Source organism: Camelus ferus, chromosome 12 (assembly GCF_009834535.1).
Source record: "Camelus ferus isolate YT-003-E chromosome 12, BCGSAC_Cfer_1.0, whole genome shotgun sequence".
In the NCBI taxonomy this organism is placed as follows: domain Eukaryota; kingdom Metazoa; phylum Chordata; class Mammalia; order Artiodactyla; family Camelidae; genus Camelus; species Camelus ferus.
Window position 1 is genome coordinate 37,580,901 of NC_045707.1, and position 22,691 is coordinate 37,603,591.

Genomic DNA, 22,691 nt, shown 5'->3' on the forward strand with positions numbered 1-22,691 from the left:
GCAGAGAGACAAAGTGGGAAAGACTGGGGATTCTGAGTGTCATGCTGTGCCTCTGATTAACAAACCTCCAAAATAGCTGCCTCTTTGTTTTGTGAGATAATACAATTTTGTCAGTTAATAAAATCTCTTTTCACTGGGTATTCATTTCCCTGCCACCAAAACTATCCTAACTAGTATAAAGACTAAATGTTCTCAGGGACAAAACGTCCTAATACATCATGCGCTTAACACCTACTCATGCTGTTTTGCCAACCTGGAGTTACTTTTAAATGTTAGTCATCCTTTCCAGTTTAGAATATACACTACCACCCCTTGAAGCCTTCCTTGATACCCTCCAAGTCAGGCATCATTGATCCTGACTCTGTTCTTCTATACCCCATTACTTGTCTTTCAATTGAACAGTTTAGCCATCTGGATCATTATTTCTATACATAGCCATATCCATCTCCCTGACTTGAGTATCCTAGTTAAGAAGATCCCACTTAAGAAGGCAAGGATGCCTGATTTCAAACTATATTACAAAAGCTACTGTAATCAAAATAGTATGGTATTGGCATAGAAACAGACATATAGATCAATGAAACAGAATAGAGAGCCCAGAAATAACCCCAGACACACAGTTGATTAATTTATGACAAAGGAGCCAAGAATATACAATGGGGAAAGGATAGTCTCTTCAGTAAATGGTGTTAGGAAAACTGGAAAGCAACAATCAAAAGAATTAAACTGGACCACTATCTTTCTTACACCATACACAAAAATTAATTCAAAATCAATTAAATACTTGATGTAAAACTTGAAACCACTTAAAAGTCCTAGAAGAAAACATAGGCAGTAAGCTCCTTGACATTGGTCTTAGTGATGATTTTTTTGGATTTGACATCAAAAGCAAAGGCAACAAAAGTAAAAATAAACAAGTGGGATCATACCAAACTAAAAATCTGCACAGCAAAAGAAATCATCAATAACAACAAAAAGACAACCTACTGAATGGGAGAAAATATTTGCAAATCATGTATCTGTTAAGGGGTTAATATTCAAAATATATAAACAACTCATATAACTCAACAGCAAAAAAAAAAAAAAAAATCCGATTCAAAATTGGGCAGAAGATTTCAACAGACATTTTTCCAGAAAAGACACACAGATGGCCAATAGGTACATGAAACGAAGCCCAGTGTCACTAATCATCAGGGAACTGCAAATCAAAACCACAATGAGACATCACCTCACACTTTTCAGAATGACTACTATTAAAAAGACAAGAGGTAACAAATGCTGGTGAGAATGAGGAGAAAAGGAAACCCTCGTGCACTGTCACTGGGAATGTAAACTGGTGCAGCCACTATGGAAAACAGTATGGAGGTAACTTAAAAAATTAAAAATAGAACCACCACATGATCTAGCAATTCTACTTCTGGGTATTTATTTGAAGAAAATGAAAGACTAATAAGAAAAGATATCTGCATCCCATGTTCACTGCAGCACTATTTACAATAGCCAAGGCATGGAAACAATCTAAGCGTCTATGAACAGATGAATGGATAAAGAAAATATTTTATATATATTTATGGATATTATTCAGCCATAAAAAAGAATGAAATCTTGCCACTTGCAACAATAATGATGGACTTTGAGGGCATTATGCTAAGTGAAATAAGTCACACAGAGAAAAAGACAAATACGTATGATTTCACTTATATGTGAAATTTAAAAAAAAAAGGTTACAGATGAAGAGAACAGATACAGATTGATTGTTGCCAGAGGGCTTGGGGTGGGGGGAGTCCTGGAGTGGCCCAGAGATGCAAACCAGCTGTCAAGGAAGGTGGGAGGAAGTCAGGGGTAGGGTGGAGAAAGCAAGGGACAGACAAAGCCATGGGGACCCAAAAGATGAGACCACCTTCCCAGAAGCAAGGTGGCTGCAGCACAGGTCCTGGTCGAGTGGTGGAGTGTAGCAAGGGAGCAGGAGAAGTGCTGTTTGACATCTAGTAATCCTGTTCAAGCTTCAAGACAGTCTCTGGTCCCTAACTGAGGGTAATAATAATGCCTACCTTGAAAGGTACTTGGGAAGATTGAGTGAAATGAACTTAACAGAGCTCAAAAACATCAGCTGCAGGGGCTGCATGGCAAAGGCTGCCCTGGGCTGCTCCAGCTGGCGGGAGGCCTTGGAGCAATTCTGTTCAGTAGGGATCTACCGTGGGAAGCAGGCAAGGGAGGGAGGTTTATAGGGGCAAACAAACACAACCGCATCGACGGGGACCCTGCGAGGCAAACACATAGCAGAGGACATCACAGCTCCATATAGGAAGGAGCATTTGAGCTAGCCTTGAAGAGATGGTCAGGCTTTTAAAAATAACTTTGTTTTCTGTGTGCAAAAATAATACATGTTCACTTGTTTAATTTTTGAAAATATATGGAAAATAGAAATCTCTGGAAATTCAAGTGCCTCTCAACAGAAAGTGCTGTTGTCAACTCTTTATCCTTTTACCGCTAGTCTTTTCCCAACTTTCTCTTTCACATCCAAGCACACACACATGCCTAACTTAAAACAAATGAGAATCAATCACATGGCACATCCTGGCTGGTAACCTGTCTCATTCACCTTTACAAGGACAGGTCAGACTTTGAGAGGAGGATGCTGAGGGAGGGATGCTACAGGGGGAGCAAGCAGCATGAGGAAAGGCATAGAGGAGGGAAAAGGCAAATGGTCTGTCGTCTGGAGCCAGGAAACATCCCCATTCTGGGAATCCACCACAGTGTCTCCCATTCAGGTGATAACCTGTCTCTGTTGTGTCAGACTTTCTTCCCAACCAAACTTTGTTAGGGTTCATTCCTGATACCAATGGATGGAAAGAGAACTGGCTTTGAGGGCAGGCAGAACCGGGTCTAAATTTCAGTTTTGCCCCTAACTCTGTGTGGGAACCTGAGCAGACACTTGACTCATGCAAGCCTGAGGGTTCTTATCTAAAACATGGGAATCAAAACTTATGTCACAAGGATGGCTCAAGGGTTAAATATAATAAAATATGTTAAAAACTAGATACATTTAAAAAGAATATCATAACAATAATAATAGCATTCATTGGCCGAGTACTTAAGCCAGGCACTGAGCATCACTTTTCATATGCTATCTCCTTTTGTTCCTCCCACCAGTGCTATGAATTAGTTTTACATCCCTATTTTATAAATAAGGAAACTGAGCTTTGCATGAAGCTGAAAAACCTGCAGAAGGCCATGCAGCCCAGGAGTGGAGACTGGACCTCACCTAATGATTGGCATATGGTGGCTACTGACAGTATTTAGACAAGAACAGGTCTACCTGGAGACAACAGGGACCTGCTGGCTCTGTCATCAAATAGGTGCCTTCCATCTCTGCAGGCCTCTTTCCCTATGGAAAGACTTCCTGCCCAGGGTCTGAATTCCTAGTCATTTCCCCAAAGGGGGTGTGTGTCACACCTAGGCCTGAACCTCCTATCTGATGGCTCCCAATCCTAATTCATCAGAAGTCATGTTAACTTATGCACTCACTTATCAAATATTTATTGAGTATCTAGTATGTTCCAGCCTTATGCCAGGAACTAAAGGGTGAGAAAAAACAGACATGGTCTCTGCTCTCTTGAGCTCAAATTGTCAGTAAATAAAATGTAAGTCCTAAGAAAGAGCTGAGAAGGGCTGGTCCAAGATGCTATGGCAGCACCAAGTGTGGGATATGAGCCCAGCCTTGGGATCTGAAGGAGCAGCAGGAGCCAGCTAGGCAAAGAGGACAGGAGAGCACATTTTAGGAAGATGGAAAGAGCCATGGTTGATAAGAAATCTTAGGAACTGGTCTTGACAGATGCCTTTTCATTTTGACAGGCAGAAATGTCTCAAACCAAACAAGATTCATCCTGCAAGGCAGAATTTCAAACCAACAAGATTCTGGGGCCATTCACAGTACACACTGAGCCTCAAGGTCCCCCTGCTTGTCCTACCAAAGCCACAGCACCAACTGCTTAAAAATCCTCCCATCAAGATGCTGCTCAGTGCCTGGTCTTCTCCTTGTCACTCTGTTCTGCTCCCACTTTGCAATTATAGTTCCAATACACTGCCCTCTCAGAGTGAATCCTGGTCCAATGCCCAGTGATGAGCACCTCTGCTCCCTTTTCTGGATCTATTTCCTAATATTAACACTGAGGCCAAATTTCCAGGCTCAAATCCTGGCTCTATCACTTACTAGCTGTGACCTCAAACAAATTTTTGGTGCCTTAGTCTCCTTAGTTGTAAAATAGGGGTAATAACAGTACCAAGCACTAACTGTGATGGCTAATTAAACCACTTCTGGCACAGGGTATGCTACCTAAGTGTTCCCTATCACAATAATAGTCACCATTCCTCCAGAGAGGTCTTGCACCTGCATCCCTGTTCTGCCCACAGGCCTGGGTTTGGCAAGCCCTTCACCTGGGCCAGAGTTATTCATCCCTTTCCTGTGGTCCTAAAGCACCCTGGCTGGTCCCTAGGCAAAGCCCTCATCACAGACTGGTCACTGTGTGCTGACAGTGCATCTGCACATCTGCCCGGCTAGTTTGTAAGCTCTGTAGGGCACAGTCTACACTCACCATTGTGTCCCCAGCACCCACACATGGCAGTATTTGTGGAATTAGTGAACAGCTAATACTACAACTAAATGCTGAACCTACCCATCTGATTTCAGTAAGCATGTAAAATACCAATAGTACTAGGGATCGTTTATTGAGGTTTTATAATGTGCCAGGCACTGGGCAAAGCTCTTTATATTATTGCATTTAATTTTCATAGCTGCCTGAGTCAGGGAATGATTTAATGTATGTTGAAACATCAAATATGGTACTTGATATATACTTAGTGCTTAACCGATGTTAAGTTTGATAATTAGTATTATCTCATTTTAGAGAGGAAGAAACTGAGGCTCAGAGAAGTAATTTGTCTGAGGTCACACAGTTTAGCAGTGGAGCCAGGAGAGGGACCCAGTCTAGCTGACGTACAGACTTCCTGAAATCCGAACATTTAGGAGACTCATTCTCTCTTCAAACCTGCAGCACTGGACTAAAGATTTTAGGGAACATATTATCTACCTGATCATTTATTTTCTGCCTCTAGGCTGACAGGATTCATGATATTGGGTACCTATTCTAGAATACTTCCTGCCTAGAGCCAGTGTGGCAGAGTCTAATATTGAAGGAGAAAGTTTCTAAATTAATTACTTCTTTTCAAATCCCAGGAAAGGTTCAAATTTATGTGAGTCTCAAGTTTCACTTCAAAGTTCTAATTCTATTTCCTTTCATTATACTAATCAGGCTGCACCTGGCCAGACCTCACCTGTTGGGAACATGGGGCTGCCAAACATTTCATTTCCCCTTATCCACCTCCTTTCCAGCGATGCAAAGAGCACCAGCTGATCAGGGCACCTGGACCCAGGCCTTTGGCAGTGGGCATCAGCCCCTGGCAGCAAACGCTTCTCCCCGTGGGAACAGTGCTAAGTATTAAACAAAACTGTGATGTTGGCAGCACTGCTCTGAGGGGGCCCCACACCTGCTTCCTTTCACCTCCTCTGGGTGAATTCCTTCAGAATCCTGGAGTAGGAAAGGGTCTTTCTAACTTTGATACAAATCCCAAAGCCATACAAGAAAATATTGAGAAATTTTACTACATAAAAAATCCAAAGCTTCTATGTGGGGGGAAAGAAACTCACACCATAAGTATAAAGGTAATGACCTGCTTGGGAAAACTGCAGTCATACCAAAGACAACAGTCTCACCTCCTCACCATAGAAAGAGCCCCAATAAAATCAGAAGGAAAAAGACCAAGAACCAAGAGGAAAAATTAGGCAAAGCACATGATACATAGTTGGCAGGGAAAAAATGCAAATACTCCTGAAATGTGAAAAGATACTCTCAATCAATGAAAATGAAAACTACACTAAAATGCCTTTTCTCACTTATCAGATAGGCAAAAATCCAAACCATGACCACACAACTCTGCTGTGAAGCTGTGGGAAACAGGTGCCTTCCCACCTTACAGGGGGAATGCAAAATGGTGCCTCCCGTATATGGAAGGACATTTAGCAGAATACTGAAATCCCACACTTCTTTAACCAGCAGTCCCATGTCTGCAGACAGATCCTGCTGATACAACTGGACACATGGGAAATGACCATACACAAGGTTATTCATTGCAACTAGGCTGTAACAGCAAAAGTGTGGAAACAGCTCAGTGCTCATCTAGTTAACTAATTTATGATACATGCTCATGGTGGAATACTACACAACTGCAAGAAAAGAAGATTAAAAATAAGAAAAGAATGAGAATGCTCTCTCTGTTCTTTCTGATACAGAACACTCCAGGCTTTATTATTAACTGAAAAAAGCAAATCACAGCAAAATGCATATAGGGTGCTACTTTTTTGCATAAGAAAGTGGCAAAAAGAACATATATTTGAATATTTTATTTATATAAAGAAATCAAACACTGGAAGAATACACAATAAACACTGGGAATACTTGAAGAATGCACGATAAAACAAAAGTGCTTCGCATTAGGAAGTTGAGGAGGAAGATAGATGGGACCAAGACTTCTCAGTGAGTGCCTTTACAACATTTTGATTTTTGAACTACAGGAATGTATTACCTATTTTAAAATACTTTAATTCTGAGCAAATTAATAGATTCTATTAGGGAGTCACCATCTGAAGGAAGAATCTCTTCAAATGGTTAAGTGGTCCTGGAGTGCCCAAAACTGAAAGCAAACTATACTTAAAATCTGGCGTGGCTTTGCAGTATTTTGCTTTGCTAATATCCATTATGTAATAAACACTTACTGGGCACCTACTATGTACCAGGTCCTTCCATATTAAGTGGTGGTGAGACACAGTCAATCAGACTCACTCCCTTCCCCTCAGAGAGTTATGGCATGTGGAGGAAGGGAGTGGAGGTACAGAGAGGCCTGGAGGTGCAGTCCACGCACAGAGGAGGGATGATCCTAATTCTCCACAAGTGCAGAGGACAGATAGACACTCAGGGGCAAAGAAGGCAGCCTCTCAGATACAGAGGGGAGGAAGGGGAAGAGCTTGGGGGTTGTCTTAAACCCTAACCTAAGCAGTGGGCCTCATCAGCCCTCCTTTAGTCTTGCACCTTGGTTCCCAGCTTGGGCTAAGACTGCAGCATTCACCCCACAAGGGCAATCCAGTTTTTAAAAGCCATCATGGGAAGGCTCTCTGTGGAACTCCTCCCACCCCGGACTTCCCACTCTAAGTCACTGCCCCTGCTCTAGGAGCTGTCTGAGTGCCTTTCTGCTACTGGCAGGGTGGGGGGTTTTGTCCACAATTCGATGGGAATATGGAAGAGTTTAACCACATTTCCTCTTCTCTGGAACAAGATTCCAAGTTGGGTAATAACCTGACATACTGAGTGAGCTGAGTGGAGTGAGAGAGACGTAACTTTCACATACACAGCCCTGAAATGAGATGAGATTTTAACATCATAATGATGAGTCACATTAAGTTGTGACCCACTGTGAACCCAGTTCTATGCCACCATGCTGCTGAATTCCAAATTTTCCTTTCCCTATGTTATAAACACCCTCTGTCACCAGTCAGTCAGTAATAGCCATGACGAGCTAGAGAAGGGTTGTGGAGGGTACATTCCAGTGAGGCAGGCAGGATGGGGAATGGCAGTTGTTAGGAGCTGTCAAAGAGCAGAGGGAACAGGACTTAGTATGGACTGTCTCACACACACACTCTCACACACACACTCAGACATACTCAGAGTCTAAGTTGGAGATAAAGGGAAAGAAGCTCTGTACTCCTGCCTAGGATGTAACATAGAAGCTGAAGTCATCTAATTTATTATATTAAGAATATGATGGCACGAAGGCTAGAGGACTTGGGGACATCAGGGTTACATTTAATTTGTCCTCTTTCCCAAGGAGGGAAACAGGAATCCCACTGGGTTCCTGCTCTTTGGACACATCCTATGGTCCCAGTCTCTCCAGTTCTCTTCATCCTGCTGACTCAACCCTGGTATATAGCCTCATCACCTCATCTGAACCAGGTGGAAGCCCCTGAAGTCCCTTCCTGGCTCCAATCCACCTGCAGAGAACCTCCACACTAACCTGAAAATGACACTTTGATTTGTCACCTCCACCCAGCTCCTTCAGTGGCACCTTAACTACCAAATCCAACCCCTTGTGGGAGTTCAAGTCCTCCAACAATATGGCCCAGCTCCCATTTCCAGCTTTTCCCTTCATGATTCTTCAATCTCTCTGCTCAAGACAATCTGGAAAACTCTCCAAGCTCAAAACCTGCCTATGGCTTTCTGCCTCCTAGCCCTTCAGTTAAAGGAACCACATGGATCCTATAAGGCCCAACACAAATGGCACCTCCTCCAAGATGCCTTCCCTAGTCACCTTCCCACCTTGTGACTTCTCCAAAACTTCAGCATGCATTCTAACCACTTGGGGTTTTGTTAAAATGCAGAGTGTGCTTCAGCGGGTCTGGAGTGGACCCAAGATTCAGCATTTCTAACAAGCTTCCAGGGAGGTCGTCCTGGAGTCCAGGAACGTATTTGGTATGGCAAGGCAGAACACCTTGCAGAATTCAAGTGGAATTTACTACATACGACCTTGTGTTATTAATACTCAAGCATGTGCCTTAGCTTCCCTTCTGAAATGAAAATTCCTTGAGAGCAAGGACCCACAGAAGAGACAGTTTACACAATAGACAAAAAGCCAGCTATAAAATCAGACAGCTCTAAGTTTGACTCTTAACTCTGCCACTTATTTGCTATGACATAAGTCACATAACCTCTGAATCTTAAGAACTTGTCTTTCTAAAACATGTACTTATAAAAACACTCTCTGACTCCTCATTGCCTGCATAGGAAAATCTTAAAAACTCAACTCACCCTTACTTGCTAGACTCTCCTCCCCTTCCTGCATTTTCCTCCATACTCACCAGGCACCAGCCTCAAAGATCTGCTCCCTCCTGAAACCATGTGCTTCGCTCCTGTCATTCCCTCTCCCTGAAACACCTTTCCCCTTTCCACAGGCTGCTAGTAAGTACTCCTCATTTTTCAATGAGGCCAGTCTAAAGTTTTCTTCCATCATAAACCTTTGTGCACTACATGTTTATTGGTTGGCTTTGATGGTTGGTTACCAACCTTGACGGTAAAAACTTTGTATTTAAAATCTCAATATATTCAAATATTTACATAGAGTAAAGAATACTCTATGAACTTTCTGGGAATTGATTTAAATTTTCTATAAGAATTCATGTGTAGTATGCACATTACAAAAAGTACTTATTATCATCTCCTTTCTCTCCCTTAAGTATGATTTTACAAGTTTCCTCATTTGTAAAATGGAGCTGAAAGATACCTCCCTCCCAGAGCATTAGAGGAAACAGGGGCTGTGATTATGCCTAGAGGACTGCCTAATGCTTAATATATTTTAATTTCAGCTCCCTGCTCTTTCTTTCTTGTACAACTTTGGGCTATTCACAGAGTCTTCTACACAGTCAAGTGCTCAAGGAATCTTCTGGGTTCAGCTTCTGCAGGAACTTCTGTTCCACCTGTACAACTCTGTTCAATCCACACTGCTAAGTTTTCCTCTCTGGATATAATGCTCTAACCAGTCATGAGCCTTATAATACTTTACAGTTACAGTCTTCCCATTTGTTGGTGAGTATACCATTAGAAACATGAAGATCTACTGACATCTGCCAAGGGTAAAATGCAATTCATTCAGACTGGAAATGAGAATTTATTTGACCCCAATTATAGTAAATAACCCATCCACTCTCGGGCATTCACGGTTTGACCTCACTAGCCCAGGGTTTTCTTCCCAACTGTATTCCATCAAAATGTCCCATGTCCCATTTCTTCATGCTCACTGAGTCTCTAGTCAGTCAGTTAAATCCATCTTTTCTGAGCTGCTAAAAGGGACATAACAGGAAGAGCATTAGACAGAAATCAGAAGACCTGGGTAACAGTTTTGATTTTAACACTATCTAAGAGTATGATTTTGGACAAATAACTTTCTTTCTCTGAGCCTCAATTTCCTCATCTGTAAAATTGGAGAGTGAGCCAAGATGATATCTATAAAATCTCATCGTCTCTAATTCTAGGCTAATAAACTGATTATCCACCTACTCCATTTCATTTGAACCAGGACTTCCTGGTGCTAATACCCAGCTCTTGCTCAGGCCAGTAGAAGAAATACTTTTCAGCAGGTGGAACTTCAATCTCTCTCAAATCATCCCAGGAAGGCATTTTTACCTGCTGGTCTGGTTCAGGGATAAACTTTACAGTATATTCTTTAGCTGGACACTCAACAGCTAGTCTTCCATTTTTTCCTGCTTGCTAATCAAACCCCAGTTTTATTCAAGGCAGTAAAATGACAATCCCAGGGGTATTCATGATTTGTCTAACCCAGAGGTCAGCAAAAATTTTCTGTAAAGAGCCAAGTAGTAAATATTTCAGGCATATGGTCTTTGTTGCATTTTCTTCTTTTTCTCTACTCTTTAAAAAACAAAACAAAAACAAACAAAACTTAGATCATGGGCTGTATAAAAATAAGAGGTAGGCTGGATTTGACGTGGGGGTGATCCAACCTTCATAATTCTATTCTTTTCTATTATTTTGACAAATATTCACTCTCTTATTCTCCCTTTCAGCTACAGATGATAGTGTTCTGGACACGAAGTAAGCAAAGTCTACTGGGAGTGTCTGGGAAAGTTGTTTTCCTTCCGATAAAAGAAACACACATAATAAGAAAACTACCTGGTGCCTTCCCTTGTCCCATCCATCTGTTTTGAACATGGACCTGATGCCTGGACCTGAAGCTGAAATCTTGTGACCATGAGGTCACAAGCCAACATGAGGACAAAAAGTCAACAACTTAGGAAGACTAAGCAGAAAGTCATACAGAGCCTGGGTCCCAGGTGATGCTCAGCTGTTGAATAAACCCTGGAACCTCCTACTTCCTATCTTAAATAAGACAGTAAATATCTACATGGTTTAAATCACTGTCAGATTTCTGTATTTTACAATCTAAAATATTCTTAAAGTATAAAACTGAGGAGTCTTTCTCTTAACTTTTGAAACTTCAACCATATTCTAAGCCCCCAATCTATGTGCCAGGATCTGGGGTTACAGCAGTGAACCATGCAACATTCCTGCCTTCGTGGGGCTTTCAGTGGAAGAGATGGTAAGGTGCAGGCAAGTATTAACATACCAATCAGCCTCTGAGAGGGGGGAGTAAGACTCCCTAGCTCTAGTCTTAGAATTCCTACGGACAAGTTGCAAAATTCTCAATGGCAAGTCTTTGAAGCATTACCTTCTAAGTGGCAGAAAAGTGCAAAGACTAATTGCCTGATGTTCAAAGGCAAATGTACAGACCTCAGTTCAAATCCTAGCTCTACCACTTACCAGCTGTGTAACTCAGGAAAGTTACTTAACCCCTATGAGCCTCAGTTTTCACATGTACAAAATGAAGCTCATAATAATAAGCTACCTCCTAGGACTACTGTGATAATTGAATGAGATATTGGAATTAAAGCACTTCTTATTGCTTAATAGATGATAGCCATATACACATATTAACTATAAATATATACATAGGTAAAATTTTGTTTAACAATATATGCTTAGAAAAAAAGACTAGAAGGAAACATCAAAAAACATCCTATTACCTTTGGACAATGGGATTAGAGGCAATTATTTTTCTTCCTCATATTTTTTCCTATTTTTTTCAAATATATACACACATGACTCTTATAGCCAGGGGATATATTTCTTTAATGTAATATTTTTGCATTTTGAAAATAAAAACATGTGGACTGAGACTTCTTTGTTCTTTTACACACATAGGAATCAGGTGGCCCATGTTTTAGATCTAGCACTGGCACTGACATGATCTCCACATTAACCCTGATTTTCTCCTGAGGATATTTCTAAATTGTTACATTGGAACCCAGGAAGAGTATAGTCTATTAGGCTGAAGAGACTGAGGTTAGAATTTAGAGATGACAAAGGGGCTAAGATATAAGGAGCAACAGTTCAGAGAGAAGAGAACCATAGAGAAGAAGATAAACATGCCTGCATTCAAATTCCCCTCAAGTCTTTAGCTTATTCCTATACTGCACATGCAGAGAGTGAGAAACCAAAAAAAAAAAAAAAAAAAACAAAAAAAAACCAGAGAAAACATTAGCTTAGAGGCTAAAGATAAAGAGAAATGTGAGGTAGACATGAAAGGAAGGTTGCATACTATAATCTCTAAGAGAAACACTGATTAGCTAAGAAGTCCACAATTTGGAGTTCAAACTGAGTCAAGGTAGAAGGAACTTGGTAAAAATCCAGGGCTTTCAGCTGCGGACCCAAAAAGGCTATGACCTAAGAGTAGAGACCATACTCTTGTAGTATGGATAAAACTGAAATAGATTGGACTTAACCAAGTCTTAACAGGGTCAAGTGGACTTACTGGTTCTCTATCTGCCTGCTAGAACAAAATTTAAAACTCTTTGGATGATGTAAACATCACTCAAAGCCTCTTCAACTTTGCATTCACAATGTTGAGCATTAAATCAAAAATGTTAAGGCATACTGAAAAATAGGACCAAAAACCTGAAATCCTAGGAAAAACATATACTAGAAATAGATCTAGATATGAGTTACATGTAAGAGTTGTCAGACAGGTACTTTAAAATAACTATGGTTAATATGATTAAGGACATAGAGGAAAAGACAGTCAAAATAGAGGAACTGATGGACAAAACAGATGAAAAAAATGTAGACTATCAACTGGGATTTGGAGAAAAGAATCAAATGAACTTCTACCATAAAAGAAAGAATACAACATCTGAAATTAAGATCACTTGGATGGGCCTAACAGTAGACTCTAAACACAAAAGAAAGTCGAAATTGAGAACTGAAATGTAGATCAACAAGAAACACCAAACTGAAGTACAAAAAAAGAAAAATGGACAACCCAAAGCAAGCATAAGAAACATATGAGGTACAGTAGTAAAAGGATCTAGTATTCATGTAGGCTGGAGTTTCAGAAGGAGGTAAGAGAGAAAGGGGAGAAAAAAATATTTGAAGAGACAATGGTCAACAATTTTACAAATCTGATGAACAACAGCCCACAGGTGCAAGAAGTTCAGTGAATCCCCAAAAGGAAAAATAAAAGGAAACCATATCTATGTACATCATAGTCAAACTAAAAACAAAACTAAAGGCAAAGAAAAAAAATCTTTCGCCTGAGACAAAAAGACAAACTGCATTCAAAGGAGTAAAAATAAGTCTGATGACTAAGTTTCAGAAACCAGAAGGCAATGCAATGAAAACTTTATAAAGTGTTGAAAAGAAAAAAATGTACTAATCTCAAATTCTATATCCAGCAAAAATGTCCTTCAAAAATATAGGTGAAATAAAGATGTTTTTAATGATCTACACTACCCTATACTGCTTTACCAGAAATATTAAAGGAGTTTATTTGGGTTGAGGAAGTAATGATTCCAGATGGAAGCATGGACTTGCTGACATGAATGAAGAGCCCTGGAAAGGGTAAGTGTGTAGATAAATATAAATAGATACCGATGAATATTTAAAACAATAATAATGTATTGAGGGGCTTATAAAATATGTAGAAGCAAAATATATTAAAGCAATTGCACAGAGGGCAGAAAAGTGTAAATGAAGTTAGACTTGTGAGAGTGATCATGCACTGTATTTGAAGTGGGAGAAGGAGAAACATGAGGTAGACATGAAAGGAAGGTTGCACACTATATTCCCTAAGAGAAACACTCTAAAAGAGTATCTAATTGGAAATCTAGCAGAGAAAAGCATGAAAATATTTAACTGCATTAATCCCTCCCAAAAAAGGAACAAGGAAAGAATAACGGAATAAACTCAGATGCAACAAATCAAAATTAAATAGCAAGTTTGTTGATTTAAGCACAATAGTGTAAGTAACTATACTAAATTTAAATGATCTAAATATTCCAGTTAAGATAAGACTATCAGACTGGATTTTTTAAAACTATATGAAAAACCTTAATATTGAATTCAGAAAGGTTGAAAATAAAAAGTCAAAGAAAGACATACTATAACAATACAAATAAAAAAGAAAGCTGGTATAGTTATATTACTATCAGACAAAGTAGACTTGAAGACAAAAAGTACTACTAGATATAAGGAGGAACATCTAATAATGATTAAAAGGATCATTTCAACAAGAGGATGTAACAATTCTAAATTTCTAAGAATGAATACTTCAAAGCACGTAAAGCAGGAATTAACAGAATGGAAAAGATAGATAGCCACAATCATAACACCTCTCTCAGTAACTGAGAGAACAAGCAACAACAATACAATTCATAAGGATATGGAACATTTGAATAACATGAATAATCAAACTGATCTAATTGGTATCTACAGAACATTACACCCCAAAACTGTAAACTATACATTCTTTATAAGCATACATGGGCATTTGTCAAACAGTCCATATGTTTGCACAAAAAGCAAGTCTCACTAACTTTAAAAATTTTTTAAATATTTTTAAACTAATTTTAAATATTGAAGTCATACAGAATATTCTCTGACTACAGCAGAATTACAAAAGAAATCAACTGATATCAAAACCAGACAAAGACACTACTGAAAAAGAAAATTATAGGCCAATACTGCTGATAAACATAGATGCAAAAATTCTCAACAAAATATTAGCAAACAGAATCCAACAACACATAAGAATGATCACACGCTATGGTCAAGTTGGATTCATTCCAGGGACACAAGAATGGTTCGATATATACAAATCAATGTGATACACTTTATCCACAAAAGAAAGGACAAAAATCACATGATTATCTCAACACATGCAGAAAAAGCATTTGATAAAATCCAACACCCATTTATGATAAAAACTCTTATCAAAGTGAGTGTAGAGGGAACATATCTCAATAAAAGCTATTTATGACAAACCTATAGCCAACATAACACTCAACAGTGAAAGGTGAAAGCCGTCCCACTAAAATCTAGAACAAGACAAAAATGCTTACTTTCACCACTTCTATTCAACATAGTATTGGAAGTCCTAGCCATAGTAATCAGACAATAAAAAGACATAAAAGGGATCCAAATTGGAAGAGAAGAGGTAAAACTGTCACCATATATGGATAACATGATACTATATATAGAAAACCCTAAAGGCTCCACACAAAAACTACTAGAGCTGATAAAATAATTCAGAAAGGTAGCAGGATACAGAAATCAGTTGCATTTCTTTACACTAACAAGAAATATCAGAAAAGAAAAGAAACAGATCCTTTAAAAATAGCATCAAAAAGTACTTAGGAATAAACCTGACCAAGGACGTGAAAGACTTATACACTGAGAACTACAAAACACTGATTAAGGAAATTAAAGATGATTTTTAAAAATGGAAAGATATCCCATGCTCTTGGATTGGAAGAATTAATATTGTTAAAATGGCCATGCAATCTATAGATTTAATGCAATCACTATAAAATTACCCAGGACATTTTTCACAGAACTAGAACAGATAATCCTAAAATTTATATGGATCACAAAAGACCCAGAATTGCCAAAGCAATACTGAAGAAAAAGAAAGAAGCTGGAAGAATAACCCTACCAGACTTCAGACAATACTACAGAGTTACAATAATCAAAATAGGGTGGTATTGGCACAAAAACAGACATATGGGTCAATGGAACAGAAATAGAGAACCCAGAAATAAACCCACACACTTAAGGTCAATTAATCTTTGACAAAGGAGGCAAGAATATACAATGGAAAAAAAAAAACAGTCTCTTCAGCAAGTGGTGCTAGGAAAGCTGGACAGCAGCATATAAATCAATGAAGTTAGAACACTCCCTCACACCATACACAAAAATAAACTCAAAATGGCTTAAAGACTTACACATAAGACGAGACACTATAAACCTCCCAGAAAAACATATAGGCAAAACATTCTTTGACATAAATCTTAGCAATGTTCTCCTAGGGCAGTCTACCCAGGCAATAGAAATAAAAGCAAAAATAAACAAATGGGTCCAAATTCAACCTATAAGCTTTTGCACAGCAAAGGAAACCATAAGGAAAACAAAATGACAACCTACAGAATGAGAGAAAATGTTTGCAGATGATGCAACTGACAAATTCTGCTTAATTTCCAGAATATACAAACAGCTCATAAAACTCAATAACAAAAAACAAACAAATCCAAAAATGGGCAGAAGACCTAAACAAGCAATCTCCAGTGAAGATATAAAAATGGCCAATAGGCACATGAAAAAATGCTCAATATCACTAATTATCACAGAAATGCAAATCAAAACTACAATGAGGTATCACCTCACACCAGTCAGAATGGCCATCATTAAAAAGTCCATGAACAATAAATGCTGGATAGGGTGTGGAGAAAAGGGAACCCTTGCACACTGTTGATGGGAATGTAGTTTGGTGCAGCTATTATGGAAAATAGTATGGGGATTGCTCAAAAAACTAAAAATAGACTTATATGATTCAGCAATCCCACTTCTGGGCATATATCTAGAGAGAACTCTAATTCAAAAAGATACATGCATCCCAGTGTTCATAGAAGCACTATTTACAATAGCCAAGAGGTAGAAACAACCTAAATGTCCATTGACAGATGACTGGATAAAGAAGTTGTGGTATATTTATACAATGGAATACTACTCAGCCATAAAAAAGAATAAAATAATGCCATTTGCAGCAACATGGATGCAGCAACATGGAAGCCAAAAAGAGAAAGAAAAATACCATATATCACTTATATGTGGAATCCAAAAAAAAAAAAAAAAAAGACACAAATGAACTTATTTACAAAACAGAGAGAGTCTCACAGACATAGAACACAAACACCGGTTACTTGGGGGGAAAGGGAGTGAGAAGGGATAAATCGGGAGTTTGAGATTTGCAGATACTAACTACTATATATAAAATAGATAAACAAGAAGTTTCTACTGTATAGCACAGAGAACTTATTCAATATTTTGTAGTAGCCTATAATGAAAAAGAATTTAAAAAGGAATATATCTACATATATGTATGACTGAAACATTAGGCTGTACACCAGAAATTGACACATTGTAAACTGACTATAATTCAATTAAAAAAAAAAAACAATAGAAATCTGTAACAGAAAGACAACTAGGAAATCCCCAAATTTTTAGAAATTAAGCAATAAATTTCTAAAGAAACATGTGTAAAAGAAGAGATCACAATGAGAATTGGAAAATAAGTGTGTATGATAATGAATGTATAACATCAGAAAAATTATGTGTTACTGTTAAGAAGTAGTAAGAGGAAATTTTATAACTTTAAATGTCTGTCTTAGAAAAGGTTAAAAATCAATGATTTAAGTGTTTATCTCAAAATAGAAAAACACAAAAAGTAAACCCAAAGAAAGTAGAAGGAAGGAAAAAATGGAAATAACATCAAAAGTAAATGAATTTTTAAAAGATGTAAACTGATGAAAAAACAAAAGCCAAAAGCTGGATCTTTAAAAAGACTAATAAAATTAATAAACTCTGGTAAGACTGATCAAGAAAAACAGAGAAAACATATCAGAAATGAAGGGGGAACATCATTGTAGATGATAAAAACATGACAAAGGGGATTGAAAGGAAAGTTTAAACAGTATCATGTAAATACATTTGAAAATTTAGATGAAACGAATTCCTTAAAGGTAACAATTTGCTTAAACTAACAAAATAAGAAATAGAAAAATATGAGTAATTCTATTGCTATTTTAAAAATTGAATCCATCATTAAAAATTTTCCCTCAAAGAAAACTCCAAACCCAGATGACTTCAGTGTTAAGTTTTTCTTAACAGTTAAGAAATAAATAATGCCAATCTTACATAAACTTTTCAAAGCAACAGAAAAGAAAGTTTCCACCTCTTTTTATGAGGCCTATATAATCTTGACACCAAAACCTGAGGAGGAAATTTTTAAAAAAGATAAATCATAGGCCAATAAATCTCATGAACATAGATGGTAAAATTCTTAACAAAATAGTAGTCAATCTAACCCAGAAATAAATTAAAAAAATTAAACTCCTCACCAAGCACAGTGTCTTCCAGAAATTAGTTTAACATTCAAAATTTAATCAGTGTAATTCACATTAACAGAATAAATGAAAAAAAAATGACTATCTCAAGTCTCAAAATGACTATATCAAGAGATGCAGAAAAACATTTGATAAAGTTCAACACCCATTTAAGAAAAATCAGCAAACCAGGGATTTGATGATATCTACAAGGAATCCACAACAAACATCACACTTAATGGTGAAACATTAAATGCTTTTCCCTTAGGTTGGGAACAAGACAAGAATGTCCACTATCACCAATTCAACTCAACAATGTACTGGAGGTCACAGCCAGTGCACTAAGGCACAGAAAAGAAATAAAAATATAAAGACCATAAAAGAAGATGGAAAACTATCATTTTTATCAGGTGACATGATTATGTTCAGAGAAAAATTTAAAAAGGAAACTTGTAACTAATAAGCAAGTTGAGCAAAGTGCCTAGATACAGTCATTAGCTAAAAAATCAATGCACTTTCATATGCTAGCAATTGACAACTAGAAAAAATTTTTAAATATTACTACTTAAATAGCACTGATAATATCAATCACCTAGGAATAAATCTAATGAAAAACATGCAAAATCTCCAAACTGAAATCTACAAAAACACTGTTGAGAGAAACTAACACATCTAACACATGGAGGTCTAAAGCTACATATATAGATTAGAAATCTGATGTTAATGTAATTTGATGTTAATGTAAGATGTTAATTCTTCTGAAAATTAATTGTGGATACAATGTGATCTCAATCAAAATCCTAGCAGAATTTTTTTTGTGCATGTGAAAATAGACAAGTTGATTCTAAAATCTACATGGAAACATTAAGAACTTAACCAAACAATCTTGAAAAAGAGGTCTTATTCCACCAAGTATCACAATGTATTACAAAAGGTATGGTACTGGCTCCAAAACAGACAAGTAGATCAATGGTTCAGGATAAAGGTCAACACATAGATTCACATGTATATGATCTCCTGATTTATGACTGGTAGGTAAAGGATATTTTTTTCAAAAATGGTGCTCTACCAGTCAAAAATTAAAAAAAGAATTTTGACTCCTCCCTCATACCATTTACAAAAATTCCAGATGGCCTGTTGATATAAAAGTGAATGTAAAATAATAAAACTTTTAGAAAATAACATGAAAAAAAAATCTTCATGACCTTAGGTAGACAAAAATTTCTTAATATGACACAAAAATAGTGGCTATAAAAGAAAAACATTGATAATCTGGACTTTATCAGAATTAAAATCTTCTGTTCATCAAAAGATACCATTAAAAGAATAAAAAGGTAGACCACAAACTGAAAGATGTTTGCAATACTTTTTAATCTGACAAACATATCTTATTCAGAATATAAAAACAACCCTTACAAATCATTAAGGAAAAGACAAATAGCACAATCCAAAAAACAAACAAACAAAAAAAAAACAAACAAACCTGACAAGCAAAAACCCAAACAGGTAGTTCACAAAACAGGATGTCCATAAGAATATTCAGGGCACCAGTCCTTTTCAAACTCTTCCAAATATGGAAGAAGAGGGAACACTTCCAAACTCATTTAACAAGGCCAGCATTACTCTGATACCAAAGCCAGATGAAAATACGACAAGAAAAGAAAACTACAGATCAATATCCCTTTTGTAAAGGGATGCAAAAATCCTCAAGAAAATGCTAGCTAACATAATTTAACAGTGTATTAAAAGGATTATACACCATGACCAAGTGAGATCTACTCCTTGAATGCAAGGTTGGTTCAACACACAAAAATCAACCCATGTAATAAATCACATTAACAGAATAACCACATGATCATCTCAATTGAAGCAGAAAAAGCATCTGATAAAATTCAAAGCTTTTTTTATGATGAAAATACTCAACAAAGATTTTCCCCTAAGATGAGGAACAAGACAAGGATGCCCACTTTTGCCACTTCTATTCAACACAGTACTGGAAGTCCTAGCCAGGGTAGTTAGACAAAAAGATCTCTCTCTCTCTCTCTCCCTCTCTCTCTCTCTCTCTCTCTCTCTCACACACACACACACACACACACACACAGCTAGAACGAATAAGTGAACTGAGCAAAGCTGCAAGATATATAAGATCAACAGATGAAAATCAGTTGTATTTCTCTGCACTACCAATGAACAATACAAAAAGGAAATTAAGAAAACAATTCTATTTACAGTAGCATCAAAAAGAATAACATACTTGGAAATACACTTAGTCAAGGAAACAAAAGACTTGTACATTGAAAACTATAAAATACTGCTGAAAGAATTAACAAAGACACCAGTAAATATGAAGACATCCTGTGTTTATGGATTGGAAGACTTAATATTGTTAAGATGTCAATACTATCTGAGGAGATCTACATATTCAATGCAATCCCTATAAAAACTCCAACTTTTTTTCTGTAGCAATAGAAAAATCTATCCTAAAATGCATATAGAATCTCAAGGCACCATGAAAAGCCAAAACAATCTTGAAAAAGAACAACATTAGAGGTTTCACATTTCTTAATTTCAAAACTTGGTATAAAGCTACAGTAATCAAAATAGTGTGGTCCTGGCATAAAGACAGACATACAGACCAATGGAATAGAGAGTTCAAAAATAAACTCTTGCATATATGGTCAAATGATTTTTCAAGGGTGTCAACATTTAACAAGGAAGGGAACGTCTTTTCACAAATGATGTTGGGGAAACTGAGTATCCACAAACAAAAGAATAAATTTGAACCCTTACCTTATATCATATATAAAAATTAACTCAAAATGGATCAAAGACCTAAACATAAGAGTGAAAACTACAAAACTTTTGGAAGAATACATAGAGGAAAATCTTCATGACACTGGATTTGACAATGATTTCTTGGACATAACACTAACACACATGCAACAAAATGAAAAACTTCTATGCATGAAAGAACACAATCAACAGAGTAAAACCCATAGAATGGGAGAAGAATATTTGCAAAACATATATCTGATAAGGGGTTAAAATGCGGAATATATAAAGAACTCCTACAATTTAAAAACAAAAAAGTAAACAATCTGATTAAAAAGCAGTCAAAAGACTTGAAGAGACATTTCTACAAAGAATATACACAAGTGATCAATAGCACATGAAAAAATACTCAACATCACTAATCACTAGGGAAACTCCTACAATTCAATGACAGGAAAAATAAACAATCTGATTTTTAAAATGGGCAAAAGACTTGAATGGGTATTTCGCTAAAGTATATATACATAAATGATCAATAAGCATATGAAAAGGTGCTCAACATTACTTATCATTAGAGAGATACAACTCAAAATCACAATGAGATACTACTTTACACCCATTAGAATGACTATTTAAAAAAAAACAGAAAATAACAAGTATTGGCAAGGATGTTGAGAACTTGGAACTCTAGCGCATTGCTGGTAAGAATGTAAAATGGTGCAACTGGCATGGAAATACAGCAGTTCCTCAAAATAGTAAACATAGCATTACACAGTAATATTCCATTGTATAAATATACCACAGCTTCTTTATCCCATTCTTCTGTCAATGGACATTTAGGTTGCTTCCATGTCTTGGTTATTCTAAAAAGTGCTGCTATAAACATTGGGGTGCATGTATCTTTTCAAATTAAGAGTTTTCTCCAGATATATGCCCAGGAGCAGAATTGCTGGATCATATGGTAACTCTATTTTTAGTTTTTAAAGAAACCTCCATTCTGTTTTCCATATTGGCTGCACCAATTTACTTTTCCAACAACAGTGTAGGAAGGTTCCTTTTTTTCCACATCCTCTCCAGCATTTATTGTTTGTAGACTTTTAAATAATGGCCATTCTGAATGGTGTGAGGTGATACCTCATTGTAGTTTTGATTTACATTTCCCTATTAGTGATATTGAGCATTTTTTCATGTGCCTGTTACCCATCTGGATGTCTTATTTGGAGAAATGTTTATTGAGTTCTTCTGCCTGTGAGATTCTTATAGCAGTCAAATGTATAGAGGCAGAGAGTAGAAGAACAGTTGCTAGGGACCAGGGGAAAGGGAGAATCAGGAGTTACTGTTTCATGAGTACAGAATTTCAGTTTGGGAGGATGAAAAAAAGTTCCGGAGATGGATGGTGGTGATGGTTGCACAACAAGGTAAGTATACTTTATGCCACTGATTTACTTAACATGGTTAAAACAATAAATTTTATGTGACACATATTCTACCATAATAAAATAAACTTCAAAGAAAGAATGTTCAGAGATGCTTAAGAAATAGTCAAAAACTTGAAACAATTTAAACATCCATCAACATTTAGATGGATGTACATTGTGATATTTGCATACAGTGGAATACTATGCTGCTCTATGTCGTGCTGTGACATAGAGCAGCATGACTGAATCTCACAGACATTATGTTCAGTGAAAAAAGCTACACACAAAAGAATACAGATTCTATGATTCTATTTATGTGAAGTTTCAGAAACATGCAAAACCACACTGATAAAAGTCTGATAAAAGTAGTTATCGATAGGGATGAGATA

The 22,691-nt window shown here is 37.1% G+C and overlaps 1 protein-coding gene across 4 annotated transcripts in view; it reads right to left on the bottom strand.

The window, feature by feature from the left end:
* The window catches only part of RFX4 (regulatory factor X4), a 152,239-nt gene that overhangs the window by 99,993 nt on the left and 29,555 nt on the right, over window positions 1-22,691 (bottom strand). The gene's annotated exons all lie outside the window — the stretch shown is intronic.